The following is a 22,057-nucleotide window of genomic DNA, read 5'->3' as shown; positions in this document are numbered from 1 at the left end:
TACTGAGCATGTGATCTTACCTAGCTACTGAGCATGTGATCTTACCTAGCTACTGAGCATGTGATCTTACCTAGCTACTGAGCATGTGATCTTACCTAGCTACTGAGCATGTGATCTTACCTAGCTACCGAGCATGTGATCTTACCTAGCTACCGAGCATGTGGTCTTACCTAGCTACCGAGCATGTGGTCTTACCTAGCTACCGAGCATGTGGTCTTACCTAGCTACCGAGCATGTGGTCTTACCTAGCTACCGAGCATGTGGTCTTACCTAGCTACCGAGCATGTGATCTTACCTACCTACTGAGCATGTGGTCTTACCTACCTACTGAGCATGTGCGACTCCCAACAAAGATGTTACAGCAGTGAGAGGTCTCACTCTGTAGCTAAAACAGAGAGCTCAACACAGGGTGAAAAGAGGAGCTGCAGCAATGTGCAGTACAACAAAAATATGTTTTTTTCTGAAAATTAAACCATGTAAACCTATTCTGATACAATCTCAAATTACAATTATGAACCTGAAAATGAACATAATATGGCCACTTAAAAAAAAAAAAACTGATTAAAGTGTCCCAAATCATTGGAATAACATGCACACAGGTTTTCTTTTTTTAACAGGCATTCTCTGTTGTTGATTTCTGCATCTCCTCCTCCTATTCACTCAGCAGGAACAACACTCAATTGTGTCCAGCCTGTTAAAGCCAACAGAAAATCTGTGTAGTCCACTTCCATTGTCTCACTGTGCATCTACACTGTGAGGGACGTGACCAACAAACTGCAGGAAGTCCATTTGTCCAGTGTGTGGATTCTCATTGTGCTCCTTACACTTTGTGGCAGATCTCTGAAACAACGGGGCGATTTATCGTTAGGGAGAAAATTCATCCACAACTATTTTCGTTTGAGCCATTTTTCTTGCAAAAAATGCCAAACTTTTGCTGGTTTCAGCCTCTAAAATATGAGTATTTGCTGTTTTAAAAAAAAAAAAAAAAAAGTATTTTATCAATAAAAAGTTCAAAATCTGTGAGTTTTGGACGACTTGTACAAAATTAACAATTTGAACACGTCACCTTGGGCAGTGGGTCTGACTTAAACAAGTCATTGTGTCGCTACGGCGTACAAAATACTAATTCTAGCCATGTTTTGAGTATGATGTACGTTCACACTGGTGAAATGACGAACATTTACTTAAAATGTTGACGCAACGGCTCCAGCAAAGAGAAGAACGTTTTCCTTGCTGATTTGATGACTCCTCTGCAACAATTACCTGTAGTTGTAGGCCGGAGACTGCACTGATTACCACTTCTTGTTAAGTACTATTCCCACAATGCCCTGTCATGTTCCAGGGTTTCCCCGCCATTATAAGGTTTAGGTGCAGCACCCGAGCCGTTTTGGGCTGCACCTAACCAGAATGAGTGGAACAAAAAGACTTTTTTCAGATCTAGTGATTGTAGTGTCAGCATGTTTGGTTTTTAAGCTTTTTGGGCGTTGTTTATTTCTTATCTGCTCTAGCTTTTTCAACGTTTTAGGGAATAATAATGGTCGAAAACGATGTGGAAAAAGAGATGCAAAACTACCACGAAGAGACACAAACTGACTAAAAAGAGATGCCAAATGCCAACAGAGACCCAAAACAACCCCAAAGAAACAAAAATGACCAAAAAAAGAGACACAACACGGTTACAAGGAGACACAAAAACCCACAAAGAGACACAAAATGTATAGGGACATCGCATTTTTTTCAATTGAAAAACGTCACTTTTTCTTGAGGAAATATGCGCACAAAAGTCTCCCAGAAAGCTAGGGAAAAGACTGTGTTCTCCAAATCATTGCTTGATGCTAAACGGCCTTTAACCTTGCTGTGGGTGAAGAAAGCCCTGTGCTTTGAAAGAAAACTGTGTGGGAGCCCTGTATTGTGTTGTCTGAATCAGAGCAGGGGTGCGATTGATTTACGACTCTCTGCCTCCCCATCTGTCTGCCGGAGCAGGAGATAAGAGAGCCGGCCCCTGACCTCCGAGTGTGGGGCTCCAACAAGATAAGACTGATTTAGTGTCTGTAGCCCTCTCATATCTCCTCACAGGTCTTTCTCTACCCGTCAACCTGAGTTTGAAAACACGCATGACATTTCAGAAAAGCTCTCAAATTTGACAAAGCCTTATTTCCATGTCCATGTCCAAACACTTTGAACAAAACAATCTCTATTCAAGGTCTTAAAATACAAACTGCTGACTCGCTTGTGTGGAACACCAGATAAGACTGTCTGTCTCACTTTTTGAGCCTGATGCTCTCACATTTATTTAAAGATTATTTTTTTGGGGCTTTTCCCTTTATTTGAAAGTGGATAGACACGAAAGGGGGAGAGAGATGGGGGATGACACACAGCAAAGGGCAGCAGGTCGGATTCGATCCCTGCGCCGCTGCAAAGGACTCAGCCAACATGGGGCGAACGCTCTTACTGGGTGAGCTAGAGGTCACCCCATGATGCTCTCACATTTATTTTGGTCTTGCATGTCATTGATTCACTTTGCCTTTGCATTTCAAATAGTCTTAAATTCAATATGCAGATAGTATACCTGCAACGAACACTGACAGAAGTTGTCGTTGTCTCCAGAAGTAGGCTATAGTGCGATCCATTCACCATCGGTACTCAGAAGTCGGAGCTGGGAATGCGATCCATTTAACAAGTCCGATTTTTCATTGTGGGGTTAGCTCTAGCCAGGTTAGCCATTGTTAGCAATACCAGTTGATAACAATGCATTAGGCTGTGTTTTTGTGCATACAAACAGTGTAGCAACATGTCCGCAGATAGAAGCTGGACAGGACTGTATGTACGACTGATTTAGTGAGACACAAATAAGACAGAAGTGCTAATAAATTCTATATTACTACAGCTTTTACTGCTGTTGATGCACAAAGCAGCCATGTTGGATTTTTAGCTCGAGGTACTGCGAGGCTGTCTGAGTTCTGAGCTCGGAAATCCGAGGTCAGGGGGCGCGTTTCCGACTTTGGCCTTGGAAACATCTGACTTAAAAATCTGAGTACAATTAGAACACACTATTATATCCTCCCTTTAAGCCGTCTGTCTTCACTAATAACTTAATAAAATGTTCCCTGTTGTAGCTTCCAACTTCAAGCCATTATTATCCTGCTGTATTGGAATCATGTGGAGCACCAATTTCAAGTTTAAGAGGAGAAAGATTTTGGTTTATGGTCCATGCTGTGCACACATGCCGTGGCGGTGGTGTTTCCGTTATTGTCGTCACCATTGCTCCTCTCCTGCCACTCATGCTTCATTAAGAGCTGTGGTTTGTCTGTGACTTGCTCTGGTGTCTGCTATTTGACGTTGGGTAATGGTTTAATGATTAAAAAACTTTTGTCCTTGTCACAGTTTCAATAATACACCAGGTCATGTGTTTTTTTTTCTCCCCAAGATGTAGGCTAAATGTTTAAACTCCAACTGAAAGTTAGAAGGTAGTGACTGGAAAACCTTGAGCAGGATGGAGAGGTGTGTTTGGTCGAGCAAAGTCGGAACTTTTGTCTGATTCATCAATGGATTCTTATTTCCAAAAAAATCACAGGCAACAACAGAATTTAAAGTTCTAAACCCAACGGATCAGGAAAATAAGCGATACAAGATATTCCAACAGCATAGGTCAAATGTTTCCAAACGGGTTGGTTCTTGCATTCTACAAAAATAGCCCGGTGATTTGGTTGAACATTAAGTGGTAGTAGCATTTTTCTCAATCACCCCCTTGTCTTTGCAAAGTAGAACTTATTTCTGTATTTACATGTTAGGATGAGGTGATGGGGGCTGAACGGGGTCTTTTTCTGTCTTTCTGGTGCATATGTACCAAGCAGTTGTCGTAGTTTTCTTTGCAAATTTTTGGGGAGGCTCTAGATTACAGAATAACTAACTGGAAGCAGGATTAATTGAGAGTAGATGGCAGGGTTTGTCCTTTACATCCCCTGCTGGTTGTGAGCATTTTTCCCTGCCTCAGCTGACCCGTCTCAGCAAAGCAGGAATGTTTGGATTCAGATGGGCCACAGTGAGACGGTCCCATCCCACCGCCCTCCTCCAGCTCAGACGTTAACTACAGCCAGATGTCTCTATGGAAGATACTGGTAAGAGTGGAATAAGGGAGGGGACGAAGGACAGAATAGAAAAGAGCAGTTTAAGGAGAGAGAGAACGCAAAAGAGAGGGAGGAAGTAGAGAAAAGATGTAGATGAGAGGAGATAAAATGAGACTAGAGGGCAATGAGAGAAGAGGGGATTAATACAGAAAGGTGAGGGGGAGGAAGAAGGAGAAAAAAGACTGCAGAGGCAGGTAAGAGGGGAGGAGTGACGGGGAGCAAATTCAATTTTATTTATAGTATCAAATCATAACAAGAGTTATCTCAAGACACTGTACAGATAAAGTAGGCCTAGACCACACTCTATAATTTACAAAGACCCAACAATTCCAGTAATTCCCCCAAGAGCAAGCATTTAGTGCGACATTGGCGAGGAAGAACTCCCTTTTAGGGAGAAACCTGGGACAGACCCAGGCTCTTGGTAGACGGTGTGTGACGGTGCCGGTTGGGGGTGTGATGAACAGTGGCAATAATAATCACAATAAATATAATGGAACTATGACTAGAAATAGTAGTTGTAGTAGTTCATGGCATAGCAGGGCACTGCAGGGCGTTACAGGACGTAGCAGGGCACAGCAGAGCTTAGCAGGACGTAGCAGGGCACTGCAGGGCGTTACAGGACGTAGCAGGGCACAGCAGAGCGTAGCAGGGCGTAGCAGGGCACAACAGAACTTAGCAGGGCGTGGCAGGACGTAGCAGGGCACAGCAGAGCGTAGCAGGGCACAACAGAACTTAGCAGGGCGTGGCAGGACGTAGCAGGGCACAGCAGAGCGTAGCAGGGCACAGCAGAACTTAGCAGGACGTAGCAGGGCACAGCAGAGCTTAGCAGGGCGTAGCAGGGCACAGCAGAACTTAGCAGGGCGTGGCAGGACGTAGCAGGGCACAGCAGAGCGTAGCAGGGCACAGCAGAACTTAGCAGGACGTAGCAGGGCACAGCAGAGCTTAGCAGGGCGTAGCAGGACACAGCAGAGCTTAGCAGGGCATAGCAGGACACAGCAGAGCTTAGCAGGGCGTAGCAGGACGTAGCAGGGCACTGCAGAGCGTAGCAGGGTGTAACAGGGCATAGCAGGGAGCAGAGCAGGATCGCCGGGACAGCTGCAACCATGATTTAGGTGCCACCCTAATCAAAGGAAACATGCTGGCGAGACCAGCAGAAGGATGAAAGAAAAATGGAAAGGAGACACAGGAATGTAAGTCCCCATTCAGACCTGTGTGATCCGATCACAAGTGGAAAGCTCCAAGTACAGGTGTGAATGCACCTAGGACGCATTGAGACCCGATCACTCGGACCACACTCACGAATATGTAGGAAATTGCTACAGACGTTCCTGTTCTTACGTCGCAATGTCTGCCGTTTCTATTTAGAAGCCGACGGAGGTGGTCAAATAAATTCTTCACAATAAAAGTCCCCCGTTATTTTGTTATTAGAATAGAATAATAGAATAGAATAAATCTTTATTGTCCACCAGGGTGGAAATTTTTCTTTGGCTCACCCAGACATACAAGACAGATAAACATACAGACAACATATCAGACATAACAGTTGAGTATATTATAAAAAAAATTAAAAAAAAAAAAGCTTTTGGTATGATCAGCAAAATCAGGAAATGTTGGCTATTCAGCAGTAAGAGATTCAGTTAGAAGCTACAAAAGTACTAAATGTTGAACACTTTCAAAGGTCCCAGTGACCGCCGGTAGACATCTTTATTTTCAGGTTACAACACATAATAACTCTGCCACCGTGTCATGCAGAGAAAAGTTAGGCCTTTTGGCACACAAAAAAGACTGTAGACAGCACTTTTTCATTAGTCATTGCATGTTTCTACTGTATGATTTAGGTATGAGTAGTATATACTGCACAGGTTTGGGGGGTAGGGGGTGTGTGTGCATCTCTTTCTAGCGTTCTGATTGGTCGAAAAAAACAACAACAAAAAAAAAAAAAACGTTGAAAAAAAAGAAATTGATAGTGCCCGGTTTGTTGTGCCCGCTGAGGGGAAGGGAAGCCCGTGAGAACCAGAACCATGACTGCCCGGAGTGGCCTGTTACAGTGTGGTGAAGTTTTAAAATCATGTATTCCTGAAAGGGAGTCTGGCGTGGGTTAGCTTGTTAGTTCATTAGCTTCTGAGTGGTCTTATTTAGATTTTTGTAGTTAAAACGTATGTTTATACCAATGGTTAACGGTTAAAAAGTTAGGGGGGTAGGGAAAGGGTGTCCAACTGTCATACATGGTGTGGTTTGTAGTGTTTTAAAAAGCAGTGTCTCAGCCTGTCTGTCTGCTTTTCCCTGCTATTTTTTAGCTAGCATTGCTAGCTATCTTGTTAGCTCGTTTGTCGCTATTTTTCCTCCACAACACGGCTCTTCTCAACAATCAACGGTGCTTTTTCTTTAATTCTTTTGGGGAAAGCAAAAGGTCTTCCAGCCATGCCTACACAGGGTAAGTAAATTAAAAAGCAAAATGTTATGTTTAAGCCTATTCTAAGATATTTCATTCATTCATTCATTCATGAATTAAAACGTTTTTGTGGCATATATGTTTATCTAGATAGTCTGCATCATTAGGTCCTTATCCATGTGTTTTTAGCTAACTTAACATATATATACTGGTGTGTGTGTGTGTGTGTGTGTGTGTGTGTGTGTGTGTGTAACAATAAGTTACGGGAGTGAGAGATGCAAGGCATTGTGGCTGTTTAACTAATTTATATCAGTTTTAAGACTAAAAGATCATGTTGTAGGGGCATTTATTGGTTTCAATAGGTAATGTCCAGTAGATTTAAGACGAAGCTACAGCTATAACATTATCTAAACGGTTGGTTTGTGACTAAACCTTTATCACAAGCTGCTTTAACACATAAGCTCTCGCCATATGATCCATTTCTATCATGATCAGGTTTAACAAAATCTTAATGTAGCTTAATGTAAAATGTTCACTTTCTTTAGTGTTAACCTTATAAACTAATATAGGAGATAGTTTTACTGTTAGCTGACATAGTCTGTCCATGTTATAGCATCGACTGCCTATATTACCTTTCAACAGATGTATTCTCAGTAATCTGGCAATCTACTAGAAACAGGGTGCTTTTAAATCACCAAAATACTGGGGACAACCCCGTTTGGTGTGCTCCTCAATGCTTTTAGCATTGGGGGCTAACACTAATGTTACTTTTACTTTATGACAAGTGTGTTCTGACTGACCTGTCACCTCACGTTCTCTGTCAGTCATTTCTAACTAGTATGTTATATGGCTAGCTAACTAGCTTGTTAGCTGTCCATTGTCCTTCTATTTACTTCACTAAAACAATAAGATTGACATCCACTGAACCAGAGTGCTTATGTTATCAGTAGTTAGCTTGTACTGGTTTCCTATCTGCGTCCAAGTTATAGCAGCTTAGCTGGGAGCTTCACCCACCTACAGTTAATGTTATAAGGCGGCATAAGGCGGTCCTTTTTATAGTGTCAACTTCCTATATTACCATCTAACAGATGTATTCACAGTAACGGGCCAATATGCTAGAAACAGAGTGCTTTTAAATCACTAAATTAGTCGTGACAGCCCCGTTTGGCCTACTTCTCAATTCTGTTAGCATCATTGCTGTTAACTGTAAACATCTTAGGTTAGCTAATGTTGTATTTTGGTTTCTCCCTTGTAACTAGGGCTGAACGATTTTTGAAAATAATCTAATTGCGAGTTTTTCAAAAATATTGCAATTCAATATGCGATTATTTTTTAAGCTCTTTGTCTTCTGTATTATTCAACAAAGACAAGCAATGAATCATTGTATAGTATGAACAATACAAGATTCTTGTTCTTTCCTGGAGGCCTGTATGTGATGATGAAATTAGGTGATGCAGGAATTTATATGAATGACATCTTTTATTTAACTACTTCAGTCCCAGTAGTATACTGAGCACTGACCAAGTTTGGTGGAAACATTCATTTGAAAGTCAGAAACAAATCACACAAACTAAAGGGCAGATTGGAGAAATATAAAAACAAATATGTGGCTTTACCACACTTAGTAGTATTCACATTCAATTATCATTTACTGTAATAAACATATGTAAATATGTGGATTGCACTTTTTAAACACTGTCTTTGAACTCTACTAGACAGTTAAATAAGTAAAAATATAGTATATACAGTATATACAATGGTGTATTTTTTTACAGAGCACACAGAGGAGCTGCCTCCAGCCCCACCCTCCCCTCATGAAGTGGCGTGCAGCGTGCATGACAGCGTCAACGTTGCACTCACACTCAGAGACAGAGAGGCTATCGTTACGTTAGCAGTAGCATGCTGCTGCTGGTCTTGTCGTGGGATTAACTGTACTAATAAAAGCGTTGAAACAACGCGGCCACGCTGCTGTGATAGGTCCCCGAACGGCATTTATCAGAGTCTGGTTGTTACCCCTCCCCGTGGTAGTCTCAACCACTCCATATCTTTGTAACGGAGCTAGCTAACTGGATCTAACCGCTAATCGGAGCTAATCATTGCTAACCGAGCCTTCAGTTCTGCGTGCCTGTATCCATTAACTGCATGTATGGACTCGATCCAGAATAAAACCCTTCATTTTATTAAAATGGCTGTAAAAGTTTTAAACTACAACTCAGAGTTGTTTGAATGACAGAAATCTGCTTAAGGTACGGCGTAGCGTTAGCGTGCTAAGTTGGTGCTTTCTCTGTGGGTACAGACTGATTTGCTCTTGCGAGTCACGTGACCAAATCGCAGCCTTAACATATCGCAATATTATTGCAAATGCAATTAATCGTTCAGCCCTACTTGTAACATATGCCAAAAACAGTAACAGATGAAGTAACATGAAGTCAAGTACATGTACATATAGTGTACTGTAATTGTAACCTGTACTGGATACAGTATTTTATGTTTGTCTGTTTGCTGAGCTAACAGTGTTATACACACTACTGTAGTAGCTGTATGAAAACTGGGTCATGTTTTGTGGCGATTCTCCATGTTGACATGTTGACTGATTTGGCTATATGGAGAGAAATTTATTCTATTTTCCTCAGTCTGCAGCATTGTGCTTGTATAGTGTAGGGAACTTATTGTATATTTGCTTTCTCTGTGTACTTCATTTACAGTACTATAATCACGAGAAGTAGAATTGCTAAAAGTGTTTCAGATAGCAACAGCAGTGGATAACTGGTTCAAACAGAATTAAGACATATGTTTTCTGATAATTGGGTGTGTGTTTTTGCTAATGATATGTAGCATTTTGAAAGAACTGGTCCTTGTTTTTAAAATAGTACTTAAGCAATCGAAAAGAAGAAGAAGACTGCAATTGTAACATACTGCTGTTTATACTGTTTAAACCTCTGGATTAAACAGATTCTCTTCTTAAAAACAGAAAATGTAAAGTCCCAAGTCTATCAGAAGGCTTACAACTTGCCACCCCTGAACCAGGTGATCAACTTACAGGAGGAGAAAAGTTGACATTTAATTGCCCCCCGGCCTGCAGACTAAGCGTGAAAGCAGTGGATGACTGTTTAGCAGGCGGTCAATGGAGTGACTCCTTTCCAACATGTGGAGGTAAATCAAGGCTCTTCTTTTCCCCTTGCTCTTTATCTAGATGTTTCTCACAGAGCACCGTAATCTCACAACGCATGATTTGCACTATTTAGCCTGTTCTACATTTTACAAATCATGTTTGTGATGTGCTACTTTTTCTTCTTCTAGTACACATTAATAATACTTACCGTTTCTGGTATTAACATTAATCCAACTTAAAGTTAAATAAAGTTTGAATTAACACATCTTTAAAGGGGTTTGAACAAGACCTGAACATTAAAACCTTCATGTATAGTGTGTATAGCAGAGCGACTGTATAAGACTATTGGTTTTAGCTTTTTCTATGAAATAACTTATTTTTTTATTTTTTTTGTGGGGGTGACTGGGTATGGGTGATCACAAGCACAAGGGTGTGTGAACAGTAAAGTAGCATTCAATCGTGTGTGACCTAATCTAAGTCTGGTATAGACCAGTTCTTCCCTTATGTTTAAACTCAGAGCAGTACCCCTTTTCCAGGGCACATTCTTCAGTATTTTATGATAGCACATGATTACTTTCTTTTGTGCTAACCTTATAAACCAATAGGGGGATAGTTTTTATTGTTAGCTGCCATCGTCCGTCATTGCTACAGTGTTGACTTCCTATATTACCTTCTAACAGCTGTATTCTCAGTAATGGGCATGTTTTGATGTGATTCTCCATGTTGACTGATTTGGGTATATGGAGAGAAATTAATTATATTTTCTTTTTATTCTAGCCTTATAAACCAATACGGTAGATAGTTACGTGTAAACATCCTAGGTTAACTAATATTGTATTAGTTCTCTACCCGTGTAACATATGCCAAAAACAGTAACAGATGAAGTCAAGTACATGTACATTTTAGTGCTTGTAAGGAATTGATACCTGTATGGTATATTAGCACTTCACAGAGGAAAATCCCACCCATTCCATGTGTAAAGGGTTGTAGGACTGTTTATAAAATAAGAAGACATTTGGTTTTCGGTTTTGTTGTGTGTTAGGATGTTGTATTTTAGACGGTGACGTTCATGTTTTTTTTTTTTTTTTTTTTTAAACTGTACCCATTTATGTTTTTAGCTCACCTGCAAAGTTTGTCATTCCTTCACCTCAGGTATGTTTATACAAGCACTGTCGCTGTTTAAACAAGGCATTAGCTGATGAGTTGCTGATGGCATGAATAGTTTGAAAGTTACCAACGCATAAAAATAAAAGTGGTTGTACTCTGAGGTAACCTGGAGGGGGGGTTCAATTTTAATTTATTATTATTATTATTATTATTATTATTATTATTATTGATTGTGTTAAGATAGTTTAACTAGTTTGTTTTTGACAAATAGATTACTTCTGATCGTAAGCGGATGCTATTTCGCAAATTCACCACTTGGTTGTTTACTTCTAGCTAGTTAAAAGTAATATTGGAACTGAATCCTTACTAAAACAGATCACTGTTCTAACATGTGTTTAACTATCTAGAGGTGACTGCTATGTTTATAGTAGTTCTTCTTGAAATTACACCTACCAGGGACTTTTATTGTAAGATATTGATAACTCGTGTGAAAACATCAACACGGTCTATTTAGTAATGTATCACGACTGCAGATAATCAGCTCTTTACCTTGATTGCTGATTTGCTAGGTGTATGGGGCAATAGTAAAACCTAAAACTGTAATATAACTGAAAGAACACAAGAAACTGGATTGTTTGTGTCAGTTTAGGCCATGTTATGTGTTGTTCATCAGAATTTAGTCTTCATTCCTCCATATAACATAAGTCTAAAAATGATGGAATCATATCAGTCTGTATAAAACGTAAGTACAATTTCACTCCTATAATAAAAACAGATCTAGAAATGATATGATCCTTAAATAGTAGTTTTAATGAATACAAAGCAAACTGAACAGAAAAACGTATTTTCTTTTCTTTCAGTTGCGGCTGAAGGGCTCGACCAATGCTACAACATAGCAGCACAGTGTCTTATCATCAACCCATGAAAGCTAGAAGTCACGCTGCTGCTCTTCCATACTGCATCAGGTGCTATATTATTTTTCTGTTTTGTTATATTAGTAGGCTACAGACAACACTAAAAATCATTACTTAATCACAGTATATATTATTTCTGGTGTACACTGTTGACTTGACTCATGGCTATTGATTATACGTCACTTTAGCTTTGCTACTACCTCATTTAATTCAATTATTCTTAACTTGTGTTGCAATACCTGAATTATCCCTATTGTGAACCCTAAACTTATCTTTTATTTTAGTTCATATCATAAGTGATGCTTATAAACATTTATTGAATTGATTGTAGTTTTTCAGAGCAATAAGAGATTATTAAAGTCATGGTCATATTTGCAACAAATTAAAAACCCTTATCAAGGCATTTAGGTTTTTCATGTTCTGTAATCTTATATAATCTAATATAAAAAACAGTCCAATTAAATTTACCAGAGTGGACACTTGCAGGTTGTTTAACATATTTAATTTACCTTGTCAAAACCAATGAGTAATTCATAACAAACTGCACAATATTTGAGACAAAACCTAAAAAGCGTATGGTTCATACTCCTGTGAAGCAGTACACTTTGCCTGTAGGATTTACTGTAGCAGGAACATTGATATTGGCAAACAGATGACTCATGTACATGTGAGTTTGTGAGCAGGGTTATGATATGAACTAAAATAAAAGATAAGTTTAGGGTTCACAATAGGGATAATTCAGGTATTGCAACACAAGTTAAGAATAATTGAATTAAATGAGGTAGTAGCAAAGCTAAAGTGACGTATAATCAATAGCCATGAGTCAAGTCAACAGTGTACACCAGAAATAATATATACTGTGATTAAGTAATGATTTTTAGTGTTGTCTGTAGCCTACTAATATAACAAAACAGAAAAATAATATAGCACCTGATGCAGTATGGAAGAGCAGCAGCGTGACTTCTAGCTTTCATGGGTTGATGATAAGACACTGTGCTGCTATGTTGTAGCATTGGTCGAGCCCTTCAGCCGCAACTGAAAGAAAAGAAAATACGTTTTTCTGTTCAGTTTGCTTTGTATTCATTAAAACTACTATTTAAGGATCATATCATTTCTAGATCTGTTTTTATTATAGGAGTGAAATTGTACTTACGTTTTATACAGACTGATATGATTCCATCATTTTTAGACTTATGTTATATGGAGGAATGAAGACTAAATTCTGATGAACAACACATAACATGGCCTAAACTGACACAAACAATCCAGTTTCTTGTGTTCTTTCAGTTATATTACAGTTTTAGGTTTTACTATTGCCCCATACACCTAGCAAATCAGCAATCAAGGTAAAGAGCTGATTATCTGCAGTCGTGATACATTACTAAATAGACCGTGTTGATGTTTTCACACGAGTTATCAATATCTTACAATAAAAGTCCCTGGTAGGTGTAATTTCAAGAAGAACTACTATAAACATAGCAGTCACCTCTAGATAGTTAAACACATGTTAGAACAGTGATCTGTTTTAGTAAGGATTCAGTTCCAATATTACTTTTAACTAGCTAGAAGTAAACAACCAAGTGGTGAATTTGCGAAATAGCATCCGCTTACGATCAGAAGTAATCTATTTGTCAAAAACAAACTAGTTAAACTATCTTAACACAATCAATAATAATAATAATAATAATAATAATAATAATAATAAATTAAAATTGAACCCCCCCTCCAGGTTACCTCAGAGTACAACCACTTTTATTTTTATGCGTTGGTAACTTTCAAACTATTCATGCCATCAGCAACTCATCAGCTAATGCCTTGTTTAAACAGCGACAGTGCTTGTATAAACATACCTGAGGTGAAGGAATGACAAACTTTGCAGGTGAGCTAAAAACATAAATGGGTACAGTTTAAAACATGAACGTCACCGTCTAAAATACAACATCCTAACACACAACAAAACCGAAAACCAAATGTCTTCTTATTTTATAAACAGTCCTACAACCCTTTACACATGGAATGGGTGGGATTTTCCTCTGTGAAGTGCTAATATACCATACAGGTATCAATTCCTTACAAGCACTAAAATGTACATGTACTTGACTTCATCTGTTACTGTTTTTGGCATATGTTACACGGGTAGAGAACTAATACAATATTAGTTAACCTAGGATGTTTACACGTAACTATCTACCGTATTGGTTTATAAGGCTAGAATAAAAAGAAAATATAATTAATTTCTCTCCATATACCCAAATCAGTCAACATGGAGAATCACATCAAAACATGCCCATTACTGAGAATACAGCTGTTAGAAGGTAATATAGGAAGTCAACACTGTAGCAATGACGGACGATGGCAGCTAACAATAAAAACTATCCCCCTATTGGTTTATAAGGTTAGCACAAAAGAAAGTAATCATGTGCTATCATAAAATACTGAAGAATGTGCCCTGGAAAAGGGGTACTGCTCTGAGTTTAAACATAAGGGAAGAACTGGTCTATACCAGACTTAGATTAGGTCACACACGATTGAATGCTACTTTACTGTTCACACACCCTTGTGCTTGTGATCACCCATACCCAGTCACCCCCACAAAAAAAATAAAAAAATAAGTTATTTCATAGAAAAAGCTAAAACCAATAGTCTTATACAGTCGCTCTGCTATACACACTATACATGAAGGTTTTAATGTTCAGGTCTTGTTCAAACCCCTTTAAAGATGTGTTAATTCAAACTTTATTTAACTTTAAGTTGGATTAATGTTAATACCAGAAACGGTAAGTATTATTAATGTGTACTAGAAGAAGAAAAAGTAGCACATCACAAACATGATTTGTAAAATGTAGAACAGGCTAAATAGTGCAAATCATGCGTTGTGAGATTACGGTGCTCTGTGAGAAACATCTAGATAAAGAGCAAGGGGAAAAGAAGAGCCTTGATTTACCTCCACATGTTGGAAAGGAGTCACTCCATTGACCGCCTGCTAAACAGTCATCCACTGCTTTCACGCTTAGTCTGCAGGCCGGGGGGCAATTAAATGTCAACTTTTCTCCTCCTGTAAGTTGATCACCTGGTTCAGGGGTGGCAAGTTGTAAGCCTTCTGATAGACTTGGGACTTTACATTTTCTGTTTTTAAGAAGAGAATCTGTTTAATCCAGAGGTTTAAACAGTATAAACAGCAGTATGTTACAATTGCAGTCTTCTTCTTCTTTTCGATTGCTTAAGTACTATTTTAAAAACAAGGACCAGTTCTTTCAAAATGCTACATATCATTAGCAAAAACACACACCCAATTATCAGAAAACATATGTCTTAATTCTGTTTGAACCAGTTATCCACTGCTGTTGCTATCTGAAACACTTTTAGCAATTCTACTTCTCGTGATTATAGTACTGTAAATGAAGTACACAGAGAAAGCAAATATACAATAAGTTCCCTACACTATACAAGCACAATGCTGCAGACTGAGGAAAATAGAATAAATTTCTCTCCATATAGCCAAATCAGTCAACATGTCAACATGGAGAATCGCCACAAAACATGACCCAGTTTTCATACAGCTACTACAGTAGTGTGTATAACACTGTTAGCTCAGCAAACAGACAAACATAAAATACTGTATCCAGTACAGGTTACAATTACAGTACACTATATGTACATGTACTTGACTTCATGTTACTTCATCTGTTACTGTTTTTGGCATATGTTACAAGTAGGGCTGAACGATTAATTGCATTTGCAATAATATTGCGATATGTTAAGGCTGCGATTTGGTCACGTGACTCGCAAGAGCAAATCAGTCTGTACCCACAGAGAAAGCACCAACTTAGCACGCTAACGCTACGCCGTACCTTAAGCAGATTTCTGTCATTCAAACAACTCTGAGTTGTAGTTTAAAACTTTTACAGCCATTTTAATAAAATGAAGGGTTTTATTCTGGATCGAGTCCATACATGCAGTTAATGGATACAGGCACGCAGAACTGAAGGCTCGGTTAGCAATGATTAGCTCCGATTAGCGGTTAGATCCAGTTAGCTAGCTCCGTTACAAAGATATGGAGTGGTTGAGACTACCACGGGGAGGGGTAACAACCAGACTCTGATAAATGCCGTTCGGGGACCTATCACAGCAGCGTGGCCGCGTTGTTTCAACGCTTTTATTAGTACAGTTAATCCCACGACAAGACCAGCAGCAGCATGCTACTGCTAACGTAACGATAGCCTCTCTGTCTCTGAGTGTGAGTGCAACGTTGACGCTGTCATGCACGCTGCACGCCACTTCATGAGGGGAGGGTGGGGCTGGAGGCAGCTCCTCTGTGTGCTCTGTAAAAAAATACACCATTGTATATACTGTATATACTATATTTTTACTTATTTAACTGTCTAGTAGAGTTCAAAGACAGTGTTTAAAAAGTGCAATCCACATATTTACATATGTTTATTACAGTAAATGATAATTGAATGTGAATACTACTAAGTGTGGTAAAGCCACATATTTGTTTTTATATTTCTCCAATCTGCCCTTTAGTTTGTGTGATTTGTTTCTGACTTTCAAATGAATGTTTCCACCAAGCTTGGTCAGTGCTCAGTATACTACTGGGACTGAAGTAGTTAAATAAAAGATGTCATTCATATAAATTCCTGCATCACCTAATTTCATCATCACATACAGGCCTCCAGGAAAGAACAAGAATCTTGTATTGTTCATACTATACAATGATTCATTGCTTGTCTTTGTTGAATAATACAGAAGACAAAGAGCTTAAAAAATAATCGCATATTGAATTGCAATATTTTTGAAAAACTCGCAATTAGATTATTTTCAAAAATCGTTCAGCCCTAGTTACAAGGGAGAAACCAAAATACAACATTAGCTAACCTAAGATGTTTACAGTTAACAGCAATGATGCTAACAGAATTGAGAAGTAGGCCAAACGGGGCTGTCACGACTAATTTAGTGATTTAAAAGCACTCTGTTTCTAGCATATTGGCCCGTTACTGTGAATACATCTGTTAGATGGTAATATAGGAAGTTGACACTATAAAAAGGACCGCCTTATGCCGCCTTATAACATTAACTGTAGGTGGGTGAAGCTCCCAGCTAAGCTGCTATAACTTGGACGCAGATAGGAAACCAGTACAAGCTAACTACTGATAACATAAGCACTCTGGTTCAGTGGATGTCAATCTTATTGTTTTAGTGAAGTAAATAGAAGGACAATGGACAGCTAACAAGCTAGTTAGCTAGCCATATAACATACTAGTTAGAAATGACTGACAGAGAACGTGAGGTGACAGGTCAGTCAGAACACACTTGTCATAAAGTAAAAGTAACATTAGTGTTAGCCCCCAATGCTAAAAGCATTGAGGAGCACACCAAACGGGGTTGTCCCCAGTATTTTGGTGATTTAAAAGCACCCTGTTTCTAGTAGATTGCCAGATTACTGAGAATACATCTGTTGAAAGGTAATATAGGCAGTCGATGCTATAACATGGACAGACTATGTCAGCTAACAGTAAAACTATCTCCTATATTAGTTTATAAGGTTAACACTAAAGAAAGTGAACATTTTACATTAAGCTACATTAAGATTTTGTTAAACCTGATCATGATAGAAATGGATCATATGGCGAGAGCTTATGTGTTAAAGCAGCTTGTGATAAAGGTTTAGTCACAAACCAACCGTTTAGATAATGTTATAGCTGTAGCTTCGTCTTAAATCTACTGGACATTACCTATTGAAACCAATAAATGCCCCTACAACATGATCTTTTAGTCTTAAAACTGATATAAATTAGTTAAACAGCCACAATGCCTTGCATCTCTCACTCCCGTAACTTATTGTTACACACACACACACACACACACACACACACACACACACACCAGTATATATATGTTAAGTTAGCTAAAAACACATGGATAAGGACCTAATGATGCAGACTATCTAGATAAACATATATGCCACAAAAACGTTTTAATTCATGAATGAATGAATGAATGAAATATCTTAGAATAGGCTTAAACATAACATTTTGCTTTTTAATTTACTTACCCTGTGTAGGCATGGCTGGAAGACCTTTTGCTTTCCCCAAAAGAATTAAAGAAAAAGCACCGTTGATTGTTGAGAAGAGCCGTGTTGTGGAGGAAAAATAGCGACAAACGAGCTAACAAGATAGCTAGCAATGCTAGCTAAAAAATAGCAGGGAAAAGCAGACAGACAGGCTGAGACACTGCTTTTTAAAACACTACAAACCACACCATGTATGACAGTTGGACACCCTTTCCCTACCCCCCTAACTTTTTAACCGTTAACCATTGGTATAAACATACGTTTTAACTACAAAAATCTAAATAAGACCACTCAGAAGCTAATGAACTAACAAGCTAACCCACGCCAGACTCCCTTTCAGGAATACATGATTTTAAAACTTCACCACACTGTAACAGGCCACTCCGGGCAGTCATGGTTCTGGTTCTCACGGGCTTCCCTTCCCCTCAGCGGGCACAACAAACCGGGCACTATCAATTTCTTTTTTTTCAACGTTTTTTTTTTTTTTGTTGTTGTTTTTTTCGACCAATCAGAACGCTAGAAAGAGATGCACACACACCCCCTACCCCCCTACCCCCCAAACCTGTGCAGTATATACTACTGGTATGTGAGCAACACACACACACACACACACACACACCAGCCTATATGCAAACGGTCATGATGTCCGTGTTTATTTGTATGGGCAAGTGAGATCCGATCACAAATGGTCACTCAGGACACATTTGGAGACGCATTCTGCTGCCAGGTGAAAACTCTTAAACTCTTAGTACTTAGAGCTGTCCACTTGTGACCGGCTCACCCAGGACGGATGTTAAAGAGTTTAAGGGTTGCTGGACTGAAAAGTCAGACCAGAAAGATAAGGCATCAATAGGTAGTTTTAGGAAATTGTGTCCATATAAATTCTCATTACATCGCCCAGTTGAGCCAGAACAGAAAACATCATGGTAAACAGGATTTGTGTGAGACTTCCTCCCTCTAGGTGGGAACAGTACAGCTTTTCCTGTGAGCATAAATACATTTAACAGTATAGCATTTCCTAACTGCAGCCCTGAGTTTGACATTGTGTTTTCATTCAAATTGCACATGAATGTCAACCTAAAATCAATGCTGTTGCATTCAAAAGAAGAAAAACTGTTTGTTGCAGTAGTTACGATTTTTATGATGTTTTTCTCTTGTTGACATTTGGAGCTGCAAATGTTTGATTTTCTAATCATCAAATTAAGCATATGGTGAAAGTGATTAAAAGCAATTAGGTCTGGCCTCAGTCTTTTTCTGCGGTATTAAGGACTTCCAACATAAGACAGATATTCACACAATTTTGGTTTGTGCATAGCCTGGAACACGATTAGTTTACATCTGGGCAGTGTTGAAAGTAAAACACAGCACACCCTGGGAGCTGTGTGGTTTGGGTGTGTGTATATGTATGTACGTTCTATGTCACGTGAGGGAGCACAGATCAAACCCTTCACTGAGGCTAACGGCCAATAAGCAGTGTGCAGAGAACCACAAGCCACACACAAAAAAAACACCATGTCCATAAAACGTCCGCTGCAGCACCGCCATGGTCACAGGCACCGGGCCACAGCGGCGTGCCAACACGGCCGTGGGACACTCTTTGTTATGGACATGGACACCTTCACAGCTAATCCACACACAGCAAGACGCCCGTTTCTCAACCAAAACCTCCCCTGGCCTGCACTGACCTCATTTTAGATAAGATAAGAAACTTTATTGTTCCACAATGGAAAATTTAGCGCCCCCTCCCCCCGCTGCTGCCATTACCATTAGAAACATACGTACAGACATACAACATACATATCTAACAAACAACACAGCAAGGTTTCTAAAAAGTGATAATCCCATAGTTATAAATAAATAAGTAAATAATTGAATAGTAGAAAAAGCAAAGAGACCCCCCTCCGTCTTGACCTAGACATTAATGTAGCTGCTATTTTGAAGCATTATTGACGCAGGGACAAATGAATTTTGAAATCTATTTAATCTACATCGAGGGACTCTGAACCTCCTCCTAGAGGGCAGCAGCTCATACTGACCATGTGGAGCATGGGATGGGTCATCAACTCTCCTGTCTGCCTGTTTCAGAGTAGCCTGTTCATAGATAGACTGTAAGGATTGGTGCTGACCAACCCCAAAATTCGGACCAGTTTAGACTTACGTTGCACATGCAGGTTCCCAAACCAAGATGCCGTATCGGCTGAGGCTTACTAACACTGCCTGACAAAAGACCAACATGAATTTCTGATCGACGCCATGAACTCTAAGTCAACGCAGAAAGTGCGGTCGTCGTTGTAGTCTGCTACAGACACTGTCCACATGGATGCTCCAGGATAGCGAGTTGTCCTAATAAACGCCAAGATATTTCTATGTGGAGACCTGTGAGATATATTCACCGTGGATCGCCAACTGCCCTTTGGGTCATACAACATCTCCAGGTCTGAGTTTATAATTGACACATTGAAGTGCAGCCTGGTGATTAAAGAGACACCTGCAGTGTTTTCCCTGGCTTTGTTAAAGACTAGGGTTGGGTATGGTTTGGTTTTTTTCTGAGACCGGTGCTAAAGCGGTACTTTTAAAACGGTGCCGGTGCCTAAACGGTGCCTGAACCGATACTTTTTAAGAAAGTTTAAAAAAAAAGAAATAAAAGAAGGTTACTAAACAACAGTCGGCGACATTTAAGAACAACATGTTTATTACTACGGCCATATGGTCAAAATTAAATGATTTAATAGTAATGTAATAGCTATAACTTATAATAACCAATAACTTATTTCACCAGTAAATTGCTGTTGAATGACAAAAACAACCACCAGATGGGAAAAGGGTATTTTACAATAACTTTGAATGCACCGCGAGGCTGTAGGTTACCAATTTCAGTGAACGCACCGTCTGTGTTTTTCCGACGTCGTCATCTGCTGCGCTGCAGAGCAGACTGTTGAAATACAGTCCCACTTTACACTGTTTAATGTTAGCTGTCAGCATTTTAACCCTGTTTAATCCAGCTGCTAGCTAAAGGGAGGCTAACGTTACCTGCTGTTGAGTGGAGTGGAAAGTCAGGCACCGAAATAAGGCACCGAAATTTTCGTTCTTATTCAGTCTCGTTACTACCGTTTAGGTCGGAAGCGGTGCCCTATTGGCACCGCGTTTCGGTACCCAACCCTATTGAAGACTTAGGTGCTTGTATTTGGCGGGGGGTTTAGGCATCCTTCCTCAATTCTTTTTTTACGTTTTTCAATATAAAAATAAAAGAAGCGATTTCCCTATACATTTTGTGTCTCCTTGTTGGTTTTAGTGTCTCCTTGTAACCATGTTGTGTCTCTTTTTGGAATATTTTTGTTTTCTTTGGGGTTGTTTTGGTTCTCTGTGGTCACTTGACTACTCTTTTTAGTCAGTTTGTACTTTCGCATCACTTTTTCCACACTGTTTTCGACCATTATTATTTCCATATCTGTGTCTAAAACGTTGAAAAAGCTAGAGCAGATAGCTCAACAGACAACGCCCAAAAAGCTTAAAACAAAACCTGCTAAAGTAGTCGAACTACAATTACTAGATCTGAGAAAAGTCTTTTAGTTCCATTCATTCGGCTTAGGTGCTGCCCAGAACGACTTGGGTGCTGCACCTAAACCTTATAATGGCGGGGGAAGCCCTGACCTGGAGGAGAGACTCCCAGGAGTTGTCTGACTGTCAGCAGACGCTCACATATTTGATGCAGCAGCTTGTGATCAACTGTTGTGTTCTGTCCTTGAGCAAGACCCTTCTGACTCTGGATCTAAATGGCTAAAATGTAAATGCTAAAATATTGTAAAGACTATGAGAAATGACAACTCCCATATGCCAACTGCTGCTAGAAATTAGTTTAGGGAGTTGATTTCAAAATGGAAAGAAGAACTAGAAGTCTACAGCCATAGCTGCTCTGAGCTAAATGCTAACGTCATTGTCATTTTGCTTTTGGGAATATCATTAGTTTTGCAGCTAGGGCTGCTCGATTATGGGAAAAAATATAATCACATTATTTCGGTCAATATTGAAATCATGATAATTTAACACGATTACTCGTTGACTTCTGGAAAGATGTTGCAATGAACTTAAAAAACAGTTGAAAAAGTTAAATTAATCAACAGTAAAAAAAAAAAAATTATACAACTGTGAAATATGCCTTAATACTTTTCCTATTTAAACTTTGAACTTTATTTTTTTATTCAGAACACAAGAGAAAATAAGAGTTTACTTGAAAAAACGTAATGAGCTAAATAATTGTTTTTCTCAATTCTGTTTTTGTGATCATTGGGAGCCGAAATCATAATCACGATTAAATTTCGATTAATTGCACAG

General features: G+C 39.2%; 1 protein-coding gene across 1 annotated transcript in view; it reads left to right on the top strand.

Moving 5' to 3' along the window:
* The window catches only part of sgpp1 (sphingosine-1-phosphate phosphatase 1), a 48,353-nt gene that overhangs the window by 5,206 nt on the left and 21,090 nt on the right, over positions 1-22,057 (top strand). The window lies entirely within an intron of this gene.

Source organism: Sander lucioperca, chromosome 18, assembly GCF_008315115.2.
Source record: "Sander lucioperca isolate FBNREF2018 chromosome 18, SLUC_FBN_1.2, whole genome shotgun sequence".
Taxonomy (NCBI): Eukaryota; Metazoa; Chordata; class Actinopteri; order Perciformes; family Percidae; genus Sander; species Sander lucioperca.
The sequence above is the reverse complement of the archived record's forward strand: the minus strand, read 5'-3'. Positions and strand labels throughout refer to the sequence as shown.